We start from the raw sequence: 27,914 nt of genomic DNA on the forward strand, positions 1-27,914 counted from the left end.
TAATTTATAGTGGGTATATAATTGCTAATATACGAACGAGGTAGTTGGCATTTAATGTCCATGAGAAGTATAATTTAAAAAGAAAAAAATTTTTTTTTTAAATATTTAACCTTGAAAATATACCAAAATATATTTCATTTAATAAAAATTCAAATAAATTAATTAATTTAGAGTGAATTCCTGTATACAATATAAATGTGTAAGTGTTTAAGGGGTCTTTGACATGGTGATTATTTAGTCAACAGCACCATAAAGAGGATTTTGACTTGAGGACTAAAGCCTACTACACACAATCTAATTTATTGGAACTTGTTATTCGATGAATTTGTAACCGCTACAATTTACAAAACAAAGTGCGTATAGTGACTCCACCTCAAGATGAACATTTCTGTGGACCGCATTACGAATTTTGTTAAACACAATAAAAATATTTACCTAAATTTATGAAAAAATTATTATTGTTAATTAGCTCGATCTATTTCGATTGCTGTGGCAATCCTCTTCAGTAGCATTAAACCCTTAAAACTGTTTGAAAAGTACAGAAGTAAGTAAAGTTAGACAGATACTCCTGAAAAAACCAGTGAGTCTATTGATCGAACATTGTCGATCGAAGTAGATCTTCAACATGTCTCGGGAAGTTTCTTACAATTTATAATTTAAGAAACCTTTAAGCGACCTATATGCACCGCGACCGGATTTAAGAATAAACAGACCCGGAAAAAAATAACAAACATAATTTTTGTAATAGTGTCCCATTTTTGAACGCAAGGATTAAAAACGCTGCTACAACATTTTTGGAATCCCTGGCCACGAAAAGGTGACTGGCTTGCCACAACCTCTCTCAAAGAGATTGGACCTTCGGAAATTTCGTCGTCAAACATTGTATCTAAGGCTTTTAATAGGGCCATACATAGTTCCAACTTTTTGTCAATACACTCCTCCATGGCATTTCTTTTTGCATATAGGCAATCAAACTATTTGTTACACTAACAATATTGTTGCTTGACAGACGCCATGTTGAAGGTGTGTGGGTTTCAGCGCCAGGTGGCAGAAAAGAGAACTAGATTTAGTTAACTAAGCTATGCATAAAATAGATAATTGTTATCGATTCAAGTCCTTTTCTTAGCTGTTTGATTGAATAGTCTAATATCATGTTCAGGCTTAATTTGTAGAACTTTTTATCCCGATAAATTGTATCGTGTGTACCTGGTTTAACTAACAAGTAACAACATGCAAAGTGCCAGTTGACTAACAACCAACACAGGGCTATTTTGTTAGTTTACAATACCATACATCGTTTTCACATACTACGCATGATATAATTTTGTAATAATTATTAACGTTATTAAAACCACCATTTTTTTTTCTGAGTAGTATATACAAATTTTTGGTTATTGCGTTCAGTTTTATATTGTAAGGTCAATGCCAAGGTAAACTACACTAGACAGACAATCGACTACATCATTACAAATTATTATTCAAAAAAATTATTATTGTAACAGCAACAAGATATTTTTTTAAATAATAACCGATTTTTGGAAAATTTTGATACTTTTATTAATACAGAGCGTTTCACAAAAAATGAAAGCGTTAAAAAAACTTTTCGCATCAGTAAAAGAAACCTTTTAAAGAAACGCCTTTTTAAAAATGTTATTCACACTAGTGAACGAAATCACACTCAAGTGCGAGGCGCATTTCATCATAACTTAATTTCAAAAAGAAAAGTCCAACCGAACATATAATGTTCTTTATTAATGAAAAATTAAATTTTTTATTTAAAATTTGTAATGCTGAATAATTTATTCATCCCGCCTCCTTAGCTCAGAGGCAGAGCACTGGTCTTGTAAACCAGGGGTCGTGAGTTCGATTCTCACAGGGGGCAAATGCACACTCTTTTTTAGTTCCTATTTCTTCTGTTTTAATAACTTTATAAACCTCCGATGTGTGGAGAATTATCAAACCTACGCAAAAAAAGATTTATGAGAATTTTTTGTTTTTTTTAAACTATTTAATTTTACTGGGTTCAAATTTTAATAAATACAAAAAAAAATATTTCAAAAAATTCCATAAAAATAATATGCTATAGGTATCAAGGTGTAGTGTACTCTTATGTCCTTGAAAAAACAAACGTTTTAAAAATATTAGGATGAATTCATAATCTAAAAACCTTGAATTGAAACATTAAACTTTTATATAATTATACACGGTGTAACATTTTAGCTTAACTCATCTTTATTGAGCACTTTACATTGTAGTGTTTGAAACATGAAAGTTACATTCAATAGAAAAATTCTCTATTTTAAGTTTGACTGTGTTTTATATCTATGAATTTCCATGAAACTTTATAAATACATTTTTTGATAAACAAAGTTTCTAAAAATCACAAACAATTCCTAGGTCATCGGGCTTTTTATTATTATTTTATCGTTCAAACTTGGTTGAAAAAATAATGAATCATATAGGTTATCCTCATCAATTGGATATTTCTATATCAAAAAATCTAGAGAGTATGGCACGCCATTTTACTATTTAATGTCCGAAAAAGAATGATCGTAATAATAATACATTATTATTATGTTATCATCATAACAATAATCATTTTCATTATGTACATAATTTTAATTCAATCATTTTTATTATGTACATAATTTTAATACAATAATTTTTATTATGTACATAATTTTAATTCTCTATTTCCATTATGTACATAATTTTAATTAAATCATTTTTTTTTTAATCTAATTCAAATAAAATTAACTGATTTATTATTATGTATCATCATAATAATAAAACATTTTTATTATGATGTTAACATAATAAAAATGTATTATTATTATGTATCATCATAATAATAATACATTATTATTATGATGATACATAATAATAATACATTTTTATTATGTTATCATCATAATTTTAATTCTCATCTCTCTTTTCTCATCTTATCTTATATCAATCTCTCTTTTACTAAGATTTATTTTACAAAATATAAAATATAAAATATAAAATTTCTGATTGAAAAAAAATAATTAATTAATTTTTTTCTCGATAAAAATTAGCCTATTAAATAGTAAAATGGCGTGCCATAAGAGAGTGTGATAAAAAACTATCTAAAATATTTAAATCAATCTTGTAGTTTATAATAATACCATAAAAATATAAGGTTGTCGATGATATAAATACAAAATTTTTATTTAATTATGAGTTCATCGAAGATCCATCAGTTGATGAACAGAGACGACTATAGTTAGAGTTTGATGATTGAAGAGCGATATCTATATTATAAAATTTATATATTATATATTTTTGTAGTTGCGTGGTATTGTAAAGCTAAAAATAACACATTATTTGACCACAAAGCATGTATTTGGTTTATATGTATGTACCATGCAATAAACCATAACTTTTTTACAATACCGAAGGTTTACAAGCTCCTTAAAATGAGATACCATGTATATAACTATGTATACATATTAACTTGTTCATAAATAAATTACTATTTCAGTTATTCAATTAGAATGATACTGACTATAATACTACTTATCTGTTTAGTGAGTGTATAACTTATGTAGCTTGTAGGTAAATTAATTTATTAGATTTTTAAACATTTTAATAATAGATTGTTTTTTGATAATAATTAAGTATGTAATTATGGTTATTATAATAATAATTTAGTAACTTTTAACTAAACGATTTATCTACAACGATTTATTTAAGGTAATATTCTAGGATTTGTCGCGTCAAAAAGTCCATGAACCCTATCTTTTTGCCGCTTAGTAAATAAGCTCTTGAGTCGATGTGGATCATTTTCTCTTAGAGAACATATATATGACTGAACGGTAATTTTCGAGATAATGGTGGGGGTAATTTCGAGATAATAATTTCCGTTTGTCTGCGCGTCTGGAAATACGATAACTCGAAAATATATATCATGCTGAAATTTTATAGCGTGCTTGCTCAAGACGTAAATATAAAGTAAGTTTGAGTTAGTTGAGCAACAGAGATCAATTAGGTTCTGGGTCAGTAGGACCAAATCTTGTAAACCTATTGAAAACCAAATTTAAATAAAAATATCACATTAGAAAAAATAAACATCTATGTTTACCCGTGAGGGTGCAAATTGTGGTAGAACATAAGTTTCTATTTTCTCCTAACTATATAAGCTATAATGTTAAAAAATTTTAGTTAGCTTCAAATACTTAGCCTATTGATTCTCATTATACCAAAGCTGTCGGAAAATACGAAGGGGGTCAAATAGGTCAGTGCTCAAGCCCATAGCCAATATCACACTCTTCCCTCTGTTTTTCTCTGAAACTATCCATACACCTTGGGCCTATGATAACTTTTAGTCAGAATGTCGAGAGACATTTCACAATTTCAGTCAAATCTAATTTATAAAATGAGAGCCTAAATGGTCGAGCGGTCTAAGGCGTTTGCCTTTGACTGTTTGTCCATTTAGACTTAGGTTGCGGGTTCGAATCCAGGCAGCGGCAGTGTGAACAATTTATAATTAACGAGAGTGCAGAATTGATCACATTGTCGTCGCTTGGATAAGAACGAAGTAACCGACTCCACCCACATCAAAATGGGGTGAATTGTAAATATGTTTGTAATTAAATGAATAAATATTAACAAATAATGATCTGGGGGGCCTCTGTTATAGGCGTATATGTCAGAGAAACTGATTTTAAACCCCACTATTATTATTCTTATTATTATTATTATTAATTTATAAAATGAATCCCTTCATTTTGAATTTCTCTTAAAGAAAACTACTCGATAGAAAGAACTTTCTATTCTTCCATAACGTATAGCAAACTATATATTACATTTGAAATTATGCTCGTGCATGTAATGGCGATGCTCATTTTATAACTGAATTACTTGCACTAAATGACCTTGTCACGCGAATGTTTTTACATAATTTTAAACATTTTTTGAAAATCGATTATAATGCTTTTTAATTTTCAATATTTTTCTATTGATTGTATTTAAATTTTCTGAATATCGATTAATCTTATTTCAATTCCTCAATTGTATTATTACAAGATATGTCTTGCTTTAATTAATTAATTGCATAAATAAAACACTGAAATATATATTGAGTTGATGACAAAATTTCAAACAAATTTCGATTTTTCGAAAAAAATATCATGTTTTTTTCAGTTGCGTCTTTGAACTTTTGTTGCATTATTTACGATGTCAGGAATATAGATATTTTTGTGGCAAAATAAAATTGTTCTTCAAGAAGTTTTCTCTGCAACTTTTCAAACAATTCGATCGAGATTCATCCTTAAAAAGTTTTGGAATCCAATTTTCGTTTCGCGTTATTGAAACACTATAATCCATACGGATAGAAGTAATAGTAATAACATGAGTAGAAGATTAAAACAACAATTTTTTGAATATTTTTATTTCATAATAATAAATTTTGAAATTATAATGAATCATTTAAAATCCAATAAAAAAATAAAATTTATTGAACACAATATTATCAGCATCAAATGATTATGATTATAAGAAACAATTTAACATACGTGTGTAGCTTTATATTAATTTGTCCCTGACACGAGTTATCACACTTCCAAGTGGCGACCTTGTAGAAGGTGTAACAAGGCCATTTGGAAAACGTATGTGTAAAAGTTTGATTCTTAATTCAAGTACCAAATACCTACCAATTGTATTCTATTTCAAAATATTCAATTTATATCACAATAAACACATTTTTAGCCCCCAGTACATCAGCTCCGAGAAAATAACATCCCCAAATGCGACTTTTCATAAAAAGTTGATTGGATTCGTTTGTCCATCATTTTACCACTCGAAATTTTCATCTGTTGGCCCTTCTAACACAACTAAAAATTTTGACATCAGCACAAATTTACTTGCTTTGTTTTGACGCGTCCATCATACTTTACCATTGTGACGATTCTCAGAAATGTTACGTTTTCGAGCTTCACATCTCCAAACATGTCAATTTGTAATTTGTCAAATATATGTACAATGGGCTTGTTGACTAAATCACAATGGTAAAGTATGATAGACGCGTCAAAACAAAGATACTCACGAAGCTTGGAACGTGTGGTAATAACTGAAATGATTACGTAATGGTATTTTCAATTTGTGAAAATTCGCATTTATCGTTTTATCCATGTTTTCAGGAAGAACTGAAACATAAACTGCAAATATAATTCTTCCTGTCATCTATTGGCGAATAAGAGTATATACATTGTGCGTGATCCGCTTCATATGTAAAGTCGAAATTGAATGTGTAAATTCAGGCAAGAGGTTTGTCGTATGATGAAAAATTGGTGGATAAAAATTTTCGAGTAGGCATTTCAATTCTAAATAAAAATGATTTCAATTCTAAATAAAAGTGTCAAATCTTTTGACATCTATTACTTGCACTCAAAATCAAATCAACGAACAATAATTTTTCACATGTGCATCGTTAGTTAAATATTTATATGTTGAAATTTTATTGTTTTGAGAAATAAATAAATTTATATTTTTGAAACAAAAAAAATTTTATAAAGAAAATAGTTATTAAATAAATATAAAATCTTTAAAAATAGATTGTCTTTTATATATATTTTGAATATCTATACGATATTTTATTAGTTTTGAAAATATGAAATTATTACTTTTCTTTGCTAAATATTTTATATTATTTATTGTTTCCGAAATATAATTCTTCACGCGAAAAATATATTTTGTTTATGAAATAGTATATACATATAAATACTTATGCATATCAAGCAAAAATGGTTAAACTAGCAAATGAAGATAACAACTAACCAAACTAACTGTTTAAACACCCTGCAAAGAAGAGTGTCAGGAAAATTTTCAGGTGATCTTCGACTTCTTTGAATTTTTTTAATAGATATTCGACTAGAGAAAGATAACGATACGGTTTACATTATTCGCACCATGCGTGCGTTTTATTGGAGACGTTTCCATGGTAACGATACACTATTTTAATTATAGAATTGTATGGAAGCATATATAATTGTATGGATTGCATTTATGACTTACATTGAAAATTTAATATTATAGTCTCACAAATTTAAATAAATAATTATGATAATTTACATTTGAAAAATAATATTTGTGCAATCTGATTTCTTATTTTCACAATTTTTAATGCATTAAGTTTAATTAATTAGTGTTTTTCAATAATTTTAATTTGACATTTTCTATAAGATTAACATGTAAAGAACTGCAAATGAGTCATAACAGCCTCCTTTATCGCCAAAATTTTTCACTGGAAGCGCTGGCATTGATTTTATTGTCCCTACGCACACAACGAATAGCCGAAATACATCTGTATATATAAAGATTGATCTCTATATCAGGGCAAATTTTACTGGTATCATAGTCTTACTGGTTCCGTGCTCGCACTACCTTAAAATTTTATTCAATCAAAGTGTTTCTCTTAATAGCGATAAGTTTGCATATATTAAAATAAAATCAGTTAAAGTTCAACGCAACAGAATCATATATAAAATATATTATATACTTGATTATATTATTATTTGTAACTAAATCACAGTAAAATAACCCTGAATGTATATAAAGACGAGACTTTCTTTGTTAAAACCACGAGTCAGGGCATTACAGTGACCTCGAGACATTTTTATTAGACATCCCCATGCGTTCGTTCGTTCAGAGTTAGTTGTGTTTGTTATAGTAGTAACTTTGTGCGCGTCCTATTTAATCTTTATATATGCGTGTCTGACTCTTTCATTTAAATCAACTCTATGTATCTTAAGGGCAATTGAGGACAATGATTGCTTCATTCTGTTAGTTGTTGATTCTAACATCCCATTCCAGTTTAAAGAAAAAAATATTCCCTTTACAAAAATATAAAGACAAAGAAAAACTTACTTAAAATTAATATTAGTGACTTTATAGTACAAAAACTTGTAAAAATGGAACTGATTTGAAAAAAATACATAATAAGATAAAGTTCGAAAACTAAAACCCCGATTCTATTACAAAATCTTGCTCTTAAAAGTATGAAAACAAGAAAATATTTTCATCTGAAATTGTTATGATCAGTAAAATCATCATTACTTACAGTCGCGGCGAAGAGTAAACAGTTTTCCACAGGACGATCTTCGACAGATTTTACTGATTATAACAATTTCAGATGGAAATATTTTTTTTTTCTTCATACTTTTAAGACCAAGGGTTTGTAAAAGAGTCGGGGTTTTAGTTTTCGAAGACTATTTTGGGGTTATAGGTTTGTGGTGAAGTAGGTATTACAATATATATTCGAAAAGTACTAATTACGCCCTTTCATTTGTACCTAACACAGAACCGTTAAAATAGAATTTATTTTTAATTCGCGATTCGTCCTTTAGAGGGCGCTATATTCAATTTAATGTGACTTCACCTAGTCTATAACCAGCGAACGATCAAGATGCTTTTCACGATACCTCATTTGTCAAATTGTCATAAGTAGTTTAGAAGCTCGAATAGAACAGACGAATAAACTATTTTGCGCTATAGAAATAATAAATAAGTGATACAAAAATGTACTTTCTTTTTATTTATAGGCAATTTTATTACAGATAGGCTTTACAAATTACATAATGAACTAAATTAAATCTTTTTTCCTAACCGTTACATTTTTAGAGTCTAAGGCCAGGCCGATAAGCTTGAAAGTAAGTGGTAAGTCATGGAATTTAATAAAAGAATAAAAATTTCGCGTAGGCAGGAATAAACAGGCTAAAGAAATAATAGGTATAAGATTGATAGAAGTATTTAACATTATATTTTTACTTTTTTGTGCATTTTTTGAAGTCGTTTTCTTGTTTAATTTTTTTATGTTTATAAAACAAATACCTATTTGACCTATAAAAATAAATAAGTATATCCTAAAAAAACTGTTTGTCTAAACTTTTTAATAAGGTTACAGCTTTTTTTTTTAATGTCTGATAAAATAACAATAATTTTATATTGTTTAAAAAACACTTTAATAGTAGTAGACAGTTTATTTTTTTGGTAATAACTTATTTTATTGATTTTTTTATTTAGAATTAAAATACGGTAGACTGATAATTTAGAAGATCGACATGATATTTCGAGAATAACTATGACGAATACCTTTAAAGACAAATTATAAAAAAAGAACGATGAGTACCTACTTAAAAGTAAAGTTTCATCTACAAATGATAAGAAAAAAAATTAAGTACAATCCTATGGCATACTGTACATTACCCGTTGGATATTGAACAAGGCTCATTAGCTTTAAGGCAAGGGTTCTCAAATCAAGCTTGACACACTAATGTAGGCCCAATCATGGGCAAGGACTTTCAACCCTGCCTTGATTCATGACTTTGTCAAGGCTTCGTGAAGATCTTACAAACAAAGACTCGATTTATTAACCTTTAAAAATTTGATTTTCCTTTCTCTTTTTTATAGTCTTTGTAAAATATCTTGGGGCCGCCCTTTGTAAATCAACTTGGCAGTCGCCTAATCCGCCTAATATTTAATACGTCACTGTTTAGATGATTATAAAAAATTTCGTTGACAACTGTTTAAAAATAATTAGTGTGAAAGAATTATGCATATCAATATCAAAATTAAAATAATAATTATCAAGTTTTTTTTAAATTTATGTACGTCCAGTTTCATATTATACATATTATCATTTAAGTATGTGACCTTGACTTCTAGGGTGTACGTGTCACCACCACCAACAGAGACAGTTATTATCTACCCATATTATTACAGATAAAATAATACATATCAAAATAAATTAATATATTCATAATTTTAACATTTTATGTTGATATAAAGAGTCTTTTTACATTTATTCAGCTACACATGATTATCGTTACAGTTGATAACATTTATAAGTTGAGCTAGAACACGAAAAAATCAAACCAATAATCATCAGCTTAAAGACGTTCCCAAAAAAAATGAGTACATAAAAATATTTGACATTTACGTATCAAATACTGAGGATAGATTCTGTTAGAACTTGGGAAAATGAGACGAAAATTAATAGTAAATTTTAACGATATATATCTACCACAATTTTTGGAATATTGATGACTAAAGATTTAGAGAAAATCACTTATTGGCACCGTGCGTGAGTTTTTTAGGAGGCGTTTCCATGGTAACGATACACTACTTTAATTATAGAATTGTATGGATACATATATAATTGTATGGATTGCATTTAAGACTTACATTGAAAATTTAATATTATTGTCTCACAAATTTAAATAAATAATTATGATAATTTACATTTGAAAAATAATATTTGTGCAATTTGATTTCTTATTTTCACAATTTTTAATGCATTAAGTTTAATTAATTAGTGTTTTTCAATAATTTTAATTTGCCATTTTCTATAAGATTAACATGTAAAGAACTGCAAATTAGTCATAACAGCCTCCTTTATCGCCTTTTTTCACTGGAAGCGCTGGCATCGATTTTATTGTCAATACCATGACTACGCACACAACGAATTGACAAAATAATACAAAATTGCCAATTATTTCATCACTTTAAATGTATTTTATGGAAAAACGAGTGCCGCTTGCTATAATTTTCTCAAGCTTTTACAAATAGTCGGGTATGAGTGACTTACAGATAAAATTATTTTCTACTTTTTAGTACAATAAAAGCATGTCCCTTAAAAAATATTTTTTTTAAAAATTTTTTTTAACTAAAAGAACATTAACTCGAATTTACTCAAAATAAGAGAAATGACACCCATATGCCAAATTTATGAATGAAAATAAAATCAATAAACTATAATATACATTTGATATGATGTTATTCATATAAATCAATTTACAATAAACAATAAATAAATAAATGTAACGGAAATAATCATAAAACTAATTATCACATATTGGTGGTATGAAGTAAGTAAGTACATAAATTATCCACACAGTAATTCATAGTAATACAAGCGTATTTTAGTCATAAAAAATATGTATAACTCTAGAATCCATAAATTAAACATTATTGCTAACAAAAGCAATATAGTAAGTAGATATATAACTATATCCACATATGGTGACATTCAAACGATTCAAGATGTTAAGATTATAATTCGATTAGTAAAAGTATAATCTTATTATCAATAATCAAATCAAATCAAAATTGAACTTTATTGAGTACTAGCTGATCCTCGCAAGTTCGTCTGCGCCTAGTCAAGCGAAAGGATAACTGCTACCTTTATAAATTACAGCCTCTGTATTATTCTGATATTTTATTGTAAAGTTTCATTAAAATCCATTCCGTAGTTTTCTAAATCGTCCAGTGAAGGAAGGCAGGTAACTGTAAGAATCCTTATAAATTAAAGCCTATGTTTTATTCTGATGTATGAGCTATATTATTGTAAAGTTTCATTAAAATACATTCAGTAGTTTTTGAAATCGTCTAGCGAAGGAGGCGAGTAACTGCTAGTGACCTTTTAAATTGCAGTAGTATGTTTTATTCTGACGTATGGGCTGCATTATTGTGAAGTTTCTTTAAAATCCATTTAGTAGTTTTCGAAAAGATTCATGCAACGAAGCGGGAATTGACGAAGGTAACTGCTAAAACGTGATGTTATATAGCCTATAGACTTCCTCGATAAATGAGCTACCCAAGACTAAAATAATTGTTCAATTCGATATATAGATATATCGATATTGTTTAAGAAATATCTGTATAAAAGCGATGAAAGCGTCATATTACAGTGCAAATGGGCACTGCGAAAGATGACAAAGTTTAAAAAAAAGTGTACGAGCAAATTTTTAGGCCCTATCGTCGGTTAAGCAGACTAATAAAACAACTAAACAATTACATATGTGTCATTATTTTAAACAAAATTTTACGATATTGATATTGCACAATATCGATATTTATTAGACGATATTTTTTACATACCCGATATTCCTTTTTCGATATATCGAATATCGATGTATAGATAATTCGATAGTTTATCCTCATCCTTAAGTACAAATATTGTCGAACTGTTGCAAAGTGTTACTGAATCCTATTTATTAAAATTTTATACAACGCCTCCTTAGCTCAGAGGCAGAGCACTGGTCTTGTAAACCAGGGGTCGTGAGTTCGATTCTCACAGGGGGCAAAATCATTTTGCTTTTATAGGGGACATTATAGTATCAAACATTTTTTAATGAAAATTAATTATTTTGATAATATTATTTTCGCGCTAGTTTGAATCTAATCTGATAAGATTTCTTATCACTTGTCACAATGAAATAAAAACAAAAATGCATTTAAACAGAACAAACCACTATACATGCACAAATATGAATTTGATCGCGTCCATGTGTAATGATTATGGCCAAGCATGTGCTGAAGGTCAAGATTATTGCGAAACAATTGATTACATTTGGTTGGTATATACACGAATTTTTAAGCATGCATGTATGTTATCAGTATTCAAACATATATATAAATGGGTCTATTTTTATGATTTGAAGGTACCACCTACCCATCAAACACGCTGTGATGTTGTGTTTAGTAATAATACATGAGCCATATTCATATCTATAAAGCTACCATGGCAAAATTTTGTTACACGTTTCTGATATTTAATTATTTCTTATATTTTTTTTGAATAATGAAAACATTTCTATGAATTCTCGAATTAAGGATGTATGAACATAGTAGTGGGGGCACAAATTTAAAAATAGATATTTTCAATTTTGATGATAAATTTATATTATTACTTGACGATATAAGACGAAAAGTAAGAATAAAATTTTTCGATATCTGGCTTAATTTTCAAAATATCGAAAATTGAAAATTTTGTTTAATTATTTAGCTTTCGATATTTCGAAAACCAAGACATATATCGAAAAATTTTATTCTTATTTTTCGTCTACATTCATGAAGTTATAACAAAATTCATCATCAAAGTTGAAAATAAGATAAAAATAATTTCAACCCTTAATCTACCCTGCTCTTACATCCCTTATATGGACGGTGACACTTAGTTTTTTTCTTTTCTAATTCATTACTAATATGTTTACTTTCTATTAAAAAGTTTTTTTTAAATTTGTTTTCATTCATTCCAAATGAAAATTATCAAAAACTTCCAAAATATGTCGTTTTTTGAGATTCTTCCATAAGAGCCAATGTATTTTGCTCTTTTTTATTTTATATCGATTTTTAAAGACTTTTTTCTAAAAAATTTGCACGGATACCTAAGCTGAAATTTTAACCACATATTCTTTAAGTAAAAGACTACCTACAAACAAATTTTGAGCCTTTAAATCAAACATTGTTGTCATGCTCATACATCCTTAATGGTGCGACATTACTGATTCAAATAATAAGAACGTTGAAAATTACTTTTTTTTTTTGTTACTATAAGTATAGTCAAGGACTGAGCCGCAATGAATTTTCTTCTAAACTTCAGCACTAGATTACCCTTGCGGTGACAGATACTTATTTAAAATCACTCTGTATAGGTGACTTAACGTTTTGTATACAATAAAGTCTTGCATTTTAGGTTCAGTTTATTTGACTTAAATTTTTGCAATGATAAATGTTAGATCAATGTTGCAATAATTAGTTTGATAATAATTTTAATTTTAATCAGTTACATTTTATCTGCTTAATTTCCTTTGAATATTTAATTTATTTTTATCATTAATTAATTTATCACTTATCAAAAATAAAATTTCATCATTATTATAAAAATGCATAATACATAATATACGCATTATGGTTTTTTATGACTTTAAATCAAGGACATGAGTCCATATCAGTAATGGAATATCCGTTTTAAGGATTCCGTAGTTAAAGGGAAATACCTACCTCAGTTAAATACTTCAATTATAGCTATTTATACTGTGGCTACTTAAATTCTGTACTTTATGAATTAGATGTACTATTACTTTAAAAAAGACATACTTCTGATTTAGTAGTCAACCTAATATGTGGTTATTATCCACAATTTAATTAATCAGGATATTCAATATGACATAAAATTTCCTTGTACTTACTTTATGTGTACATAAATATTGAACAAAAACACATTGATCGATTGTAAAATATTTTCTTGCATATTCCCAACATTCATTACAAGCTGTATTGATTAAAAACGTATTCATTTCCTAGTTAATCTACATGTCGATTTTTAGTTTCAAGTTACACATTTTTTTGGATTAAGTTTCTAACCAGCAAACAAATCAGAGCGTGCGATAAGGAACATAGTTCCAAAAATAAGAGATTTATTCATTTAATGACCCGCATTTAATCGATTACTGATTCCCGTACAATTATTTATCATTGACTATAATCTTGAAATAAAAAAAGATAAATTAATTTATTTAATAATGTCACTAAAATTATATTAGCATAATCTTGTTATCAAAATTTACATAATCCAGCATATAAAGTTTTTTTTTTGTTGAATTTTAACTTCATTAGTCATCATGCTAAATGACTAAATTGAAAGTTTAATTTGAATGTCATCAATGCAAAGATGTAAGTCTTCAATGATTCATTCTTCTTTATATTGGTTTATATGAAAAGCTTATTTTCACGTGACTGATACAGATGTTCTTTCTTTTTAAAAGTTTCTATTAATCTTCTATTTGTTTGCTACAAATATTGCAATCAAATTTTCAACTTGATTTCAATCCTCTTTTTCACAAGGACCAGGGACATCGAGGTCGCAAACTTGGCTAAATGTTAATTAACCATCCCTGATCAACATTCTAAATTTCTCATTATCTTCTGACCTTTTTCCACCTAACTTCACCTTTTCCTACCTGTCGACTGCAGTAATACTACTAAACTTATATTTGTATAAGTTATTTGTATAAGTTATTATATTCCGACCTCTAGTGGTAAAATTTGAAGGGCAGAAAAATCTACATATATGCATATCGATTGAGAATTTAACGCCCTACAACTTTGGGCTGAAGTATTTCCCCCTAAAATTCTTAGTTTTGGAATAAATTCGAAAAAACTGCGCGTAAACGCGGAAAATTTTATTTAAATATCAATTTTTACGAAAATTAAAAGAATGTGAACAGTCGAAATATACACAGATCGGTGGAAAATTTTATAATTTTTTCTCAACATTACTTATTTTTTTCTCTAAATTACATATTTTTCAAGTAAATTGCAAATAATTGGAAAAAACGTGAAAAATCATTTATTTTTCCGAAAGCGTCGCTATTTTTTTCTGCACATTTAAAATTTGTATACTACGGGTAAAAATTGGCAAAAAAAAGTGGTAAGTAACATGAAATTTCTTCTAATTTAATGAGACTAAAATAACTCTATTAATAGATACAATCAGCGGCCGGACTACCTCAACAAGGAAGCGAAAAGAAGCCTGAGAGAGTGACCTATCTGTCATGTTTCAGGCTATAAGACCTTGATTCATAAGACTAACAATTCTATACATTTTTATTTGTCTGTTTGTTTTCTATTGTAAAAAATGAATACCAATTGATATGCCAAACTCATTTAAATTATTTATGATAGTTTACCTTGAACAATATTTACATTATTTGAAATAATCACATATTTAAATAACACAACAAATATAATAAATACATGTATTTTTTGAGAAATTTCTATTTCAAATCAAACGTGCTTTTTGAAATGATTTTCACAAATGTCATTTTTATATTATTAGATTAATTGTTCTAGTCAATATAATTGTAATCATATTTTTACAATAATAACAAACTTTCCATTAATCATTTTTGATTTTTGATACATCAAACATGCTTTATTGCACTATTAATATTTCAAGATAAGGTATGATCGATTATCCTTTGTTGATCCTGGTCATGATAATTTGTTGATAATACGAGTACCTACTGTCATCGAACTTTCTGACATGTGTTGGATCTTGTATTATACTGGTAGTTACAAGTGAAGTTAACATAAGCGTCTTTAAAACAAAAATTGATTTATGTAGTCCACAATTAAACCTTGATTACCCAGACTCAAAGAAAACGAGAAAATTAACGTATATTGTAGTAAGACTGCAGTTACCAAATACAATTTTTGATACGTCTATGTTTTCGTTTAACTTGGGTGTCATTGTCGAAACAGTTTAATATATTCATAGCCATCTAAAATGTTCATAAGTGAACGAAGTTGATAAATACAAGAACTACTACATCAACAGTGCCATTTGTTGGATCATAAGCGAACGAATTCGGTAAGTTTAAGTGTCCTCTTACACATAGACGTATCCACGAGAAAATTTATGGCTGTATCCAGTTTCTAAACATACGTTTTTTTACTGGAGCAGTGTAGAAAATAGATGCATACATGAAGCACGTTATTTTAAGCTGATTATATACAAACATAGATAAAATTTCATAATAAAGTCATAAAATATTCCATACTTACTTACATGTCTAATTTTATATTGAGTAACCTCTGTTCGATGACAATACCCAATTACCCAATCTATAAATAGTTCAAACATTTATAATATCATAGATAAGCAAAGGCAGCGTATTCAAACAATAGAGAACTTTAAAAGGTATACAGCACTTTTGATAAATCTATACTATATAGTTAGAGTATTGTGATTGTAACAGAAATAACTATAGTAGTATAATTTTAAAACAACTGAAACTAGTCGAAAACAGTATAAAACAGCTCTTTTTTACTACAAGCTTATATACTCTTACCAAGTATATAATCCAAAACATTTTGACAATATTATAGCAAGACAACAGTCTTATTTTTTAACTCGTCACAATTTTGTTTAAATACACGACCATATGGTACCGTTAATTTCTCAACGTGTTTCCACAATAATTTTTGTAACAAATATTATTAATATTTGATTGAAATTGAAAACAATAATATGGAATATTTTCATATGAATGTACGTATATTTAAATAAATTAATAATAATTTACTTATTATTATGTTTATTTTATTGAAGGTATATATCAAATGTTTAAAGTTAAGTTAAATGATTGACCTTGATTTACAAACTTACTTACTTACTTACAAAATACAATTACATATAAAATAAACAGAGATTGAATTTAATTTACTTTAATATTAATTGTTTATTATGCATTTTGTTTAATTTTTAATTATTCATAACAATTATTTACTTTTAAAATATTTGTGTTTCATAAAACAAAGACTTTGTGCTTTATACTGAGTTTCTAGCATTAGTTATTGAAAGAATCATATAAATCTTCACCTTTTTTCATAATCATTGTGATGAAACTTTTTCCAGCTAAAGAAATTTTAAAACTGTTCTTATTGATCGATATGTATCCCGAAAAACAGGTTAAAAACAGCAATTATGGCTGCCAAACTTCATCACTCTTCGGATTCTTCGGCTTGAAAAAGATTTAGTCCACTGATTTGAATTATCGATGATTGTTCGATTTCTAAGCTACAAATTTTATCTATATCCAAATTTTATTAATCTAGTTTGTTATATCCTGTATTTATGAAATATGTTTATCAAGGTTTGCTAATTTTAGTACCAAGTCCAAAACGAAAAGTGATAACAAGCTGAAATTTTTATAGCGTGCTTAAGTCGTAAAAAGCGAGTTTGATTTCGTAATTGGCAACATAGGTCAAGTGCTTCTAGGGTCCATCGGACTCATCTTGTAAACTGTTAGAGTTAGAACAAAAGTTAAAATACAAATAATGTTCTTTATGAAAAAAAAAAAAAAACTTTTGTTTGAAAAATTGTTGACTTCCTCTTTAAAAATTAAAGTTTTGAATAACTGCTACTTTAAACTGTAATATTTCAGTGAATACTTTTAATCGAAATAAACGCCTGAATTTGAATCAGTGCACTTTTGTCCAACGTAACACAAGTCGCTTAAGCCCGTCGGCATAAAATTCTGGTGCTATGGATTTCATGAAGTCGGCGAATGCCTGGTTTTTGTCTGGAATAGATGGTAGTCGGTTGGCGAGAGATCTGAGGAGTTTTGGTGTACACTTTATTATTCTCATTTAGGTTTTACTTCGATAAAGCTTTTTGACCATAAATGCCTTATCGAACACGCATATAACGACATTAATGAAAGTGTGTAACACCTCGTGACCGCTTCTCATTAAATAATAAAAAAAATCTATTTATTTCTAATAGATCCATTATACTATATGTATTCAATTACATTTACAGACAGTATATAGAGATTCCTTTCCTACGTGCACAAACACGTGCTTTAACGTCCTCCGTAGCCAATAGTAACATTTTAATCATATATTTTATGACGTTGATGTAATATTGTGACGCTGTACTGATTCGTTTATAATAACAATTCAATTTCATCCATATAGGTAAAAAATAAATAAATATTATAACAATATGACCTTGCCACGGGATTCATTGTTTTATGTAGATACCTGTCAAACTCCTTACATTTTACGCGTACACTTTACTTTCTTGTTTATTTATTTATACGGTTGTTTGTTTGTTCGTTGTTACAATAAACATGCAGCATGACATGACGCAGAAGCGAAGTAAATGAATTATACTATGTTCATTATTGAATATGATATGAGTTCAACCGAGAACATTTCAATGACATTGGCCATTATTTCAAATATCCTTGTATCATTTAATTATCGACTAAAATGTATAAGGTGTTACATTTTAATCTATCCAATTAAATTTCGCTTTTTTTCCAAAAACAAAAGGGTTTTTGTTCTATCGATTCAAACTTTTGTTCTACCTCTAACGGTTTACAAGATGGGTCCTAAGAACCAATTGACCTATGTTGCTTGTTGTTTACGAATTCGACCTCACTTTTTACGTCCTATGCACGCTGTAAAAATTTCAACTTGATATATTTTTTCGTTTTTGAGTTATCGTATTGTCAGGCGGTCAAAATTTTGTTCATAGCCTCAATATTTTTAAGCGTTACAAACTTGGGAAAGAAACTTTACTCAAATTCTTCGAAAGCCATTCATATTCAGCATCATTCGAAAATATGCCACCTCAAATCTTGTTTAGAGCAAGATTTCGGGCGCATAATGGAATAAATAAAATAGCCATTCTTAGGGAGTCCTCATTCTCAGCTCTGACTTTGATGATTTTTTAAAAAAATGGTTCTATTTATATATTGTTTTAAATTACCAACCTTTAGTTTTCCAACCTGGAGTTGGAAAACACAATATCCCGACTGATACATTGACGCCCAGTTAATGATAGAAATCTAAAAGGGTGAAATAGGGGACGAAAGTTTGTATGAAAATATATATAAACCGTCATTTTTGAGTTCACCACTTTGAAAAATTCCGATTTTAAAAAGTCCTTCACCTACAGAATACTACATTATTAGCAAGTTACGTGGACTATATTTCATTTTCAAAAAAATTAGTACCCAGCACCAAAATTAAAAATCCAATTAACAGTGAAACTATTCTTAAAAAATAAATTAGCAAAATCGGAGCTGTTATTGAGGACTCTCGAGTAAAAACGATGATGTAACTTTTAGTCTAATAACCAACAAGAGTCTAAGATCCAACTTCAGACTCTTCTTTGAAACAAAAGAGCAACATTCATTTGAAACATTTTTTCCTAGACTTCAAATTTTGGCACCTGATTTCAATTATTTAGTCAGTAAAGCAACCTCCCAAACTCCCACTCCCACTCCCACTCCCACTCCCACTCCCACTCCCACTCCCACTCCCACTCCCACTTCCACTTCCACTCCCACTCCCACTCCCACTCCCACTCCCACTCCCACACCCACACCCACACCCACTCCCACTCCCACTCCCACTCCCACTCCCACTCCCACAGTCAACCCAACCCAACCTATCCCAGCCTAACGTAACCTAACCCAGCCTAACCCAGCCTAACCCAGCCTAACCCAACCTAACCCAACCTAACCCAACCTAACCCAACCCAACCGAACCCAACCAAAAATTACAAAAATTGTGTTTTTTTGAATTTTTTATGATTTTTTCGATTTTTACAAATTGCAAAAAGTGTAAAAAAAGTTTTTGTTTCCGATTTCGATAAAACTAAGAGATTATCATTATCACCCTGTTGTTTTATAAACAAGTTGTAAGTCATGTTAAACAAGTTGTAAGTGTTATTAACAATAACATGTACATTGTACATGTTAATTAAGATGATAATTAAATAATAACATTATTAGTTTTCAATTCAAAACTTATTTAATTAAAACTTAAGTATAAGTTTGAATGTCACACGAAGTTATTGTTAGTGCTGCAGCTAGAGCGCAGTTACCAAACAAGTCGATATAATATATGGGTGCACATCAAAACGATTACTTTGATTTTATTCATTTCCTGAGTCGAGACGAGATTAAAATCGAAATGCACCTGCCAGTGGCCCAAATGGTCAATCTAGGCAATCTAACGAGACAAAATTATTTAGTGTGAGTTTGTTATTTACAAAATAATATATATGTTACAGGTAAAGTCGATTGTGGTGAGTAAGAGTTGAATTTTGCTGGACAAGTAAGCACTTACTAAAAACTTCGGTAACAGTTGAATGAAAATAAGTAAACACTCTTTTCCTAGGAAGAGTAAACTATGTCTGCTGTGGTTTACCGATTCTGTCGCGATATTCGTGTTTTATCGTGGCGCCAGATAGATAGACCGGCAGATAGGCAAAAATGTACTAATTAGGTGATTTTCTGAACTCCTATATCAAAATTTTGTTCGTAGGTTTAATATTTTTAAGCGTAACAAACTTCGGACTAAACTTATTATATTTTACCTTGATATATTTCATATATACATGGTATGGTATGGTATGGAGGTTAGCGGGCCATGCTCGAGCATCGCGCCTCGAAGCAATGATTCAGAGCACCTAGCCAAATAGACCCTTGTACTCTATCCCCGCTACGCTTTTCAGTGGCTATTATACTCAACTGATGTACTGAAACCCAGGATTTGCCTAGCGCTGTGTTTCCTAATTTCTTCTGGTTCGACTATGGCCGGACCAAACCATTTCCTTCGCTGCTGTATGAGCGCCGGGCAGTAACAGAGAAAGTGGGTCGATGTTTCTTCTGAATTTTCTCCGCATCTGTCACACGCGGGAGATTGTCTTTTTCCAATCTGATGTTGGAACTTGTTCAGGTTATCATGCCCTGTGAGTAACTCTACGATGACTCTAATATCAGCTCTGTTTAGTTTCAAGATCTCCTCGGCTCTGTTACCGAGCGAGTTTCCTTCACCCAACAGGTTTTTGGCGATTCGCTCTCCCTCGTAGCTGGTCCATGCCTTTAATTGTTGGTTTTTCAGATTATCTCCTAATCTGTTAAGACCTTCTTGGTGTGGCATCCTCGCAAGCTTTTCTTGAGTGGAAGCCATGGTGGTTCCCAGTTTGGCCAGCACAATAAGCAAGATTTTTGAATTTTTATTTTATAGTTTATGCAAATTTTCGTATAATATAGAACTTTATTTTTATTTACTCTCAAACTTGTAATTTTTCACCCTTCAGTGTTTTTATTCGTAATCGTTTTTATAAACTGATAACAGACGATAATATAATGAGTCACTAAATAAAACGCATATTCACAATATTTCAGGGATAGACGAAAATTTATAAAATATTATCGATTTAATTTTAAATTTATTTAGCGTAAAATGAAAAAACAGTTTAATTATAATTTTAATAGTTATTTTACGATACAAAGTGGTATAAGAGCATTATTAACATACATTTTTAATTTTACCAAAATTTGAAACAGCTGTATCTCTGCGAAAATTCAACGAAATCGGACCATCAATATGATCACTTGCACTTTCTAGTTTTGCAATCTATTCAAAAATGTTTACTATCCCTGGTCACTTTGTACTGAGGGAGTGAGGGTTGAAAGAATAAGAAATGTTATCTCTAATATTGTATTAGATTTTTAGAAGCGTACAAATATTTTAAAACTTTTACAAAAAAAGTTAATTAATAAACATTTAAGACATTTGCTTTTGAAGCAAAATTGACATTTCTGGATTTAAAGTACTGTATTTTCTGAAAAAGTCTACACCTGTTTAATCTATTAAAATAACGTTTAAATATGCATTTTTAAAAATAAAATTTTTTCTAATAAAAAATTATCTAAAAATTCTTTGAAGTGAAGGTTGTTGTTATGTTATTACATTTATATTTTTATATTGTAGCATGTGGTAATTTTTTTATACAATTTTATTTTATTGCTAGGCCAGACATTATGAAATTGTGTATGTAATGCAGATACTCTGAAAATAATTCTACGGGAGCTGCTCTTGTCATTGTATATTTTTTTTTGGAGATATTCGTATTATTGAAGACGAATTGATGAAATATTTAATGCTCAAATCCCCTGAGAATATTGAGGGGTGTACCTTGACTAAAGTTGGCCTTCACCACTGTTGAAATCTTAATATTCCGTTTATTGAAAGTTTTAAAACGACACTACAGAATAAATTAATCCAATAACAAAGGATTCTATAAATTATTCATAAGGTCAAAATGCACACAACCTACAACAATATTTTACCTATTAACAATAATCTAATAATGAAAAGTGAATAAGTGTTGCACATATAAGATTGTTCTTTTTGCCACGGTATAGTACACTGAAAGTAAAATCAAACACTGAAAAGTGTAAATCAATATGCCATAGATAGTGTACTCAACTTTAGATAATGCAATACTTTGCGTACTGAAGGTTAGGTTAGATTAGATTAGAATGGTTGGCCTGGAGTAGGGCACACTTAGACCAAAGGGTCCGTTGAGATGCCAAGAAAGAGTTAGTCCATATTCGGCCACTACTCCATGAATCATTAGGAGTTGTTTAAGAGCAGCAACAGTGCTTTGACGTCAACGGACTTAATGTCGCAGAGGCTCGTCAAAGAAAGACTGGCTCAAATGAGTCCATGAGAAAGAGCTGGACAATAGCAGAGAAAATAAGACATCGTTTCTTCCTCCTCCCCATTGTTACGGTTCCTGCAATTGGGCCACGCGTTCAGCGTGCCTGAAACCTACGCAGTGTTCTGTAATAGAATTTTGCTAATAGCGGTATAAGATCTCCGGAACATCTACGATTTTACTCAGACTATATATGTCTTATAGTGCACACATGTACGTTTCTGGATTCATCGAATATTGGCATTTTTATCTTAAAAAAGGAGAGGATATCTTAATCCTCTTTAAGAAGCAACTTTCAGTTCGCAAACGAAACTACCACATACATATTGAAGCTTGTCGGCTTCATAATTTCCTGGAATGACTCTGTGTCTGAGGACACATGCAGGCTAGGTTAGGTTAGGTTAGATTGACTGTCCACGAAGGATTCACTTAGGCTATAGAGCCCATTATGATACCATATATGTGTTTTACCATCTTTTCCGCTGATAATTTCATTTATCAGCTCCTCAATTATTTTCAGAGTTTGAGTGCACCAGCCCATCACAACTATTAATTAAATTAAGTTTTTTTACCGCGAACGTTAGGCATACCACGAACGGAATTGGTTACACCATAACCAACTGAGCTACTAGGGTTGACCCATGCCAGATTTACATTCCTTTGTTCTGCCAGTTCATTTAAGAACGTTCGACAGTCCTGTGCTACTTTTGAGTTTTGTACAAAAAGAACCAGCAATTTTTCCACCTTGCACTCAGTATAGTGATAGTGTTTACAAAAAGAACATCTGAGTATTAACAAACCATAAAAAATGATTCTACAAAAAAAAACAGTGACTAGCTGCTAACTCTAATAACAGATACTAGGCAGATAATTAGAATAAATATGTAATGGTTGGTAGTGAATTGTGAATATACGTGTAGTGATAGTGATAGTGGGAAGTGGTTCACCTCTGATTTTATAAATACCTACTATACAGCAGCAAACAGTAAACCATCAATAAATAAATTTTACAGTTATAATGATATTGTAGTTTTTTATTTATTTATTTTATTTAACACATTCACAATTTCCGTATTACAATATGTACAGTAACTTTACTATAACAAATATTGTATGAAATGTATATAATGTATAAATTTTATAAATTCAATGTAAACTGGATTAATTTTACTATTAAATGTATAACGTACATAAACTGTGCACGATTTTTTAATACATTTAGAGTTGATTCTATAGCTAAAACATGCTGCAGAGGAGGAAGAAAAGATTTCGCAAGATAAGATAGGAAAATTGCATTGTATGGAACTTTTTCGAACTGTCCCCAAAATATTCTTCACATCGTTCTGATCAAAAGCTCTTACGGTCACAGAAGTAGGTAGTTTTCGAGCTGCGGGTGCTCAAAACAACACATTGTAGTATTATAGCCAGTAGCATGAAAATTCTGTGGCCATGAGAGCTTTTGATCAGAACGATCCGAAGATCAATTTGGGGGTGGTTTGAAAAATTTTCACAGAAAGCAATTTTCCTACTTAATCTTGTGGAGTCCTTTTACGTACGTAGGCAATTTCAAAAACTAGCGTCAACCCTTTACAAATATCTATCATTTAAAGACATTTATTAAGTCTTTGTTTCTTAAAACTAAAAGTAAGTAAAATCGCGTTGATAGTACGGGGCAGTTCTCCGGCTCGAGATATCGTTGTTAAATGAGAGCGTAGGCGAATACATTTACTAACATACTTGTCCTATTTTGAACTTCTTCGGCAAGCTGTTTATATTTTGGGACACACATTCCATTTCCCAGATCATGAAAATTTCATAGTCCTTTGAGAAAGAACATCCAACATGGCTTTCAGTAAACATCATCTCCTTCTTTGGAACAGGTGAGAAAAGGGACGTGCTAGAGCTTATTCTTGGCTCAAACATCTGGTTATTTCTTTCTGTCGTTGGGTGAGAGAATGTTTGTTTAGGTGACAAAGTTGAAGTTAGTATAAGCCTTTTTATTTGGTCATTATGACGAGATGTGTCCACAATTTCAATGTCAAATTTGAAGGCTTTCCCAAAGTGCAATTCATTCGTCGAGAATGCTTCTTTTGGAAATGTTGTTTGGAAGAATATTTTAAGTGAAAACATCATTTTGAGCAAAACTTTCATTTATTTCTAGAGAAAAGATTTGTCGGACATTATACATGTACGTGGTCAACTTTAATAAGACATTGTATATTATTTCATTTCATTTTTTTATTGTTTCTTTTTTTACTGTTTTTTTGCAAGGATTGTTCATAATTGTTGTCTCATGATTATTATTTGAGAATGTCAAGGATTCATTATATAAAATACTTTATTTATACAGTTAATTAATAGACCAGCAGCTATTCATCGAAATTTTATATCAATCGTATTTGCTTTTCTGAATATGTAAAGGTACTTATCAATGATTGAAATATATTAATTTATAATTGCAGAGATTAACATTTCTTTCGATTTTCGAACTTACAATAAATTCCCGACCTTCTCAGCAAATCTTACTCAATTTTAATGAATTCCCGATAAAAAGATCTATCAAATAAAAAGCAGAAACGTTCCTTTCATTGAAAGCAAAAACCCAACGTTAAAATGGTGGCGTATTTGTTTATAGATGGAGTTGCCTTTTTGTCTGTGAAATATCAAATGAATTAGTCATTGACTTATTTTTTTAAAATTTGAGCTACCATAGGAACCGGGTCATCATTGCATCCATATTGGTTAATATAAATCCTAAAAGAGATGATACCTGGTAAGATCATCACAAAATTATTTTCTAGCTACTGGTCTATAAAATGGATATTTCTTGTATGGAACTGAGAGGCAGCAACAACCAATCAATTAATAAATAAATATTTCTTTGACCAAGAAAAAAAAAAAATAATACCTTGAACAAAATTGTTTAATTTGAATAATATGAAGTTCAAATGATGAAAATATATAGTTGCGCAACAAGTTTTACTAATGTGACATTGAATCAATCATTTTATTAAAAACCATTCACTTTCACGAAAGTGAAGTCACACGTGATCTTTGCACAAAAATTACTTCCTTGTTAAAAAAAAAAACAATAGATTTTGTGCAAAAATCACATGTGCTCTGTTCAAGGTAGGACGGTTTCTAGATGTAGACATTTTTTTGGGAATTATTTAAAGCTTTTGATTTCTTTAATTTCGACTCTTACAAATTTATTTTTTACCCCTAAACCAAAAAGTGTTGTGTTATAAGTTGGAAAGGTAATTTAATGAAGAGTGTTCTTAGGTATGCTTAGCTATCAAGTGCGAGTTTAAGATTCGGTACCCGAAACAACTTAAAACGAGGCTATATGGTCTTAAAAATCAGTTAGGTTTGAAGAAGGCTATAAAGAAAAAGAAAATTTAATAGAGAGTTTTGTTAGGTGTGTTTCAAATGAGAGTTTAGGATTCCGAACCAGAAATATTTCTTAGGGGGGCTATCATATTTTTAAATTATGTAAATTTCACTTATTTTCTTAATTTTTTCGGACCAGTATCAATAAAAAGCTTAAAGCCAGAAAGATTTGAATGGTGAAGTTGAAATAATAAATGATTCATATCAGTGAGTTGCAGCAGTGAGTTGATTTAGTATAGAAATATAATTATATATGCTAAATATTAAATTTTATATGAAATATTGAATGAAAACTGCATTTAATTGAATACAGCATTTGCATTTCAATTTTAATATAAGTTATAAAGTGTTTACAAAATACCAAACGTTTACATTCACCAATATTTATCAAGTATAAAGAATTCGTCAAGTGACAAGTAGGTAGATAGCTGTGTTTTTATGCTTTTATTGTAAAAATGTACGTACATTTTAATAATCATAATAAAACAACACAAAAATATTTTCAAATATATTCAAAATATTTTTAAAACAATCATCACATTCAATTTGTTTACACCAAATAAATATGTAAATAAACATTTCAAATATCATCATCATGTTACAAATAGTACTCTCAGCAAACATATAAAATATACAGAGTGGTACACCATCTCGAAGAATAGCTTAAAGTTTCGATTTACTTCTAGTTACAGCCGTGCGAAGAATGCGAGTGAATCGCATACACATAATATTTTACATTTGTATTTATTATGTTATATTATGGTCATTTCCTTGAACATCGGTTAGTTGAACGAGTTTAAGCTTGAATGTGTATTTTGTTATTTTAGTGATAACTTAGTTCGAATCCAGCAGCAGTCACAAATTAAAGCTCTATTTGATTTTTTTTATCTATTTCATTTTTCTTATCTTGAACTTTTCTTATTGTATTGTTTGATTACTCTATATTGTTTTAATTAGGGGTTGGTTGGGTTGAGTTTGCCTATTATAGAGGAGTTGACGTGATTCTGAAATTTTAAGCCCTTGCGTTAGCCCTTGCACTCAAAAATGGGACACTATTATAGGAAAAAGAGATATTATCGTAAATTATATTTTAAATTCCAATTAGAATTTAAATCTCTGTTTTCCGTAAAAGTGCCCCATTTTTAAACGCAAGGATTAAAAACTTCAGAATCGAACTAACTCCTCGAATGTCTTCTATTGCTCTTGACAACTTTTGACTAAAGTATTTTTCTGTAGCTAGGGGACATCCATAAATTACGTAACACATTTTGAAGATTTTTTAGACTCCCGCCCCCTGGTATGTAACAGATCGTAACAAATTACCAGACCCCCCCTACCCCTAAAGGATTTGTTACGTAACATAATCATTTTGTCTCAACAGAAAAAGTTCTTGAATTATTTAAATTTAAATTTATTGCACAAAACAATTGCTACATATTTAGTTTATTAATTAAAGAAGTAATATGAAAAATTAACGTTCATTTTTTTTGAGCAAAATCATCTTCCCAACTGGGTTTGAACCAGTCGGTTATCGAGTCAATTACAGGAATTTTTGAATTATCTAATTCAAAAAGTGGTGTCGTTTCTTTGTCGTCTTCCTCTATATCATCAACATCTATCCATTCCACGTCATCAAATTCATTATTATTAATCATACATAGAACCTAAAAGAATACAAAATAAAGTATTG

At 29.6% G+C, this 27,914-nt stretch overlaps 1 long non-coding RNA gene and 2 other non-coding genes across 3 annotated transcripts; all 3 read left to right on the forward strand.

Annotated features, from left to right (window-relative positions):
* Window positions 1–1,810: 1,810 nt before the first annotated feature.
* Trnat-ugu lies at window positions 1,811–1,882 on the forward strand. The gene has a single exon. It is a non-coding gene; the product is annotated as a tRNA-Thr (tRNA).
* A 2,935-nt stretch (window positions 1,883–4,817) lies between these two features.
* On the forward strand, window positions 4,818–27,705 carry LOC123296578. The gene is made up of 4 exons (XR_006535181.1): window positions 4,818–4,845; window positions 8,671–8,680; window positions 20,309–20,319; window positions 27,461–27,705. It is a non-coding gene; the product is annotated as an uncharacterized LOC123296578 (long non-coding RNA).
* Window positions 12,032–12,103, forward strand: Trnat-ugu. Its single transcript has one exon. It is a non-coding gene; the product is annotated as a tRNA-Thr (tRNA).
* Window positions 27,706–27,914: the final 209 nt, after the last annotated feature.

The sequence above is a fragment of the Chrysoperla carnea genome, chromosome 3 (assembly GCF_905475395.1).
Source record: "Chrysoperla carnea chromosome 3, inChrCarn1.1, whole genome shotgun sequence".
In the NCBI taxonomy this organism is placed as follows: domain Eukaryota; kingdom Metazoa; phylum Arthropoda; class Insecta; order Neuroptera; family Chrysopidae; genus Chrysoperla; species Chrysoperla carnea.